This window comes from Phalaenopsis equestris, unplaced genomic scaffold (assembly GCF_001263595.1).
Source record: "Phalaenopsis equestris unplaced genomic scaffold, ASM126359v1 Scaffold000823, whole genome shotgun sequence".
NCBI lineage: Eukaryota > Viridiplantae > Streptophyta > Magnoliopsida > Asparagales > Orchidaceae > Phalaenopsis > Phalaenopsis equestris.
In genome coordinates, this window is record NW_018165263.1 from 223,477 (window position 1) to 225,938 (window position 2,462).

A 2,462-nucleotide genomic window follows, 5' to 3' on the forward strand; every position below is an offset into this window, starting at 1 on the left:
ATATATATAAGTTGATTAATGAGGGTTCCAGGGAAAATTTATGCTGTTCAATATCCTGTGTTCACCCTCTTTTATTTTGTAATGCTCTATCTTTTTATAGAAGCATTAGTTTCTAAAGTTACAAATCACATATGCATTACACATGAATCCTGAGAGATATTCGATCTATTTCCCTTTCTTTTTCTATCATGGGCGTAATAATAAATATTATCCTAGTAGCAACTTGGATAATCATTCATTATAAAACATCTTTTCTTAAGCTTAACACTGTAATTACACCTCTATGATGTTTTACTTAAGCTTAACTTTCTGGTAACAACTCATCTGTCAACTAGGCAAAGATTTTATGGGCACGAGTGATCTTATGGTTAGTTTCACCAACTCAGTTGATGAGTCAGTTGGACTTCCATGGTGAGTGGTTGAGTTGTTTCAGTCTAGTCGAATATTTATGTACTGATCACGATAAGTGAACTATTGGGTGTAACTCCTTAATTGAATTAATTTGTTAAACTGATCCAGCAAAACTCATTAATAGGCATGATAAGCTATCTCCATTTAAATTTTGTGCCCTCTACAAAAATGCTGTCCATTTCCGACATCCTGATTTCGTCGGTTATCGACAGAAAAAGCTTCGCTTATTACATTTCTGACCGTTTATTGACTATTTTAAGGTTGTAACCAAATCACTAGTTGGTAATTTTTTAACTGATGAACATTCCGACAACAATAAGTTATCTACGTCTTACAGTCATAATCTAGTCATTAATTTCAAATAATTCAGAAAGCACGGTCCGCCATGAGTTTTCATCGATTTTGTAAACCTATGATAAGACAGTCGGAAATTAGCGACATGTATGCCTTAAAAAATGTGTCGCGGCCATCATTTTTATGGTGCTGGTGCTCCGTTGGTTTGATGGCAACTTTGCGTCAATTTTGTTAATTGAAGATAGTATCATCAGCAATTAGTGATTGGTAAACGATCAGAAAAGTGGTGCAGTCGTCATTTTTATGACATAGGTGTTCTGTAAAATTAGTGTTCAGGGTCCGTCAATTTAGTAACTGACAAGGAGGCCACCAATTAGCAGTCGGTTTATATCGAAGCAATCTCTGCTGAAGCCTCATCGGTAACTCAATGCAAATATAACGGACAAAATGAACTATAAGTAATGAAGACTAATATTTTTGAATAGTCGTCACAACGCAAAAGATAAGCTGAGCCATGGAAACCCTAGCAGAGCACCAACCGCCACCCTACAAAGCTCTATATATATATATATATATATTCCCTCTTTGGTATTTATGGTTACCTTGCCTGTAATCATAACATTTAATTAACCATTTGAAGCATTTAACAAACTAAAATTTTATTCCAATAGTATATTATACAATCAACAAACTAAATAACGAAACACGTTTAATTTAAAATTAATACAACATTATCGAATAAGAAAAAATCTGCTCAAACGTCCAACATAATCATATACAAATAAAATAAAAAATATCTCTGCTAATCCTCCTCCTATGTCCCCACCTCATCATCATCTCCTCCAATGCTTTCTTGCTACGTTGCTTTGCCACTGATGGAATGCATCTAACTCGTCCTTCAACTTGGCCTGATTGTTTTCCTTCAGCTTCAACTCATTTGAGCAAAGCTAAACCTTCACGGCGAATGCGGTAACACGCTTGAGACCTCCTCCTCCTATGAGGTAGAAGTAGAAGCTACAAATGCACTGGTAGAGGGTGAGCATCGTAGGCAAAGGCATTTGACAAAACCCGTAGGCTCAACCCTTCTTCTTTCTCCAACAGCCTCCCTCCACAGGTACTTTGATCGATCAAAATCATATATCGTAATACCGCCCGATGCTTATGATCAGCTATCCTTTGCTGAAATATTTTTTTTAAAAAAAAATAGTTACATACTGTTAGAGCTAGCATGCATAAACATCAAACAAGTTTAGCTCGGAAATTACCTGTGTGGCATGCGATTTGTTGTCCATCCAAATGGTCTGACTGCCTTCTATAGATGCGCTCATGTACATCGATAGTGGAGGGCTCTCATTCCAATGTCACAGTCAGTCAATTTAACTAAATAGTTAGAATATATGTTTGATCAGTAATAGAATCTAAAGTATAAATGGAATCTTACCAAACTCCACTTCTATTTTGTATGTTGGAGCACCCCACCACCTTGCTTGGAGGGCTCCATGCCTCCATAGTCTGGTCGCCGGTTCTACTTTGCATGCTCCCTCTTCTTCTGGTACTCCATGGAATGTAAGCCCTGAGTAGTGAGGCAAAAGCATCTTCTCCAAGCCACAAGGGATGCTGCTACGATTTCTAAAAATCACCAAACATGTCTCATAGGAGATTGCTTCCCTTGCTCTTAAAGTTGTGCTTGATGTGTGCTTCGTGCTTAGGGTGTCAGGAGAATTGTTTCTGTAAAATTACAAGGATTATGTTAGATT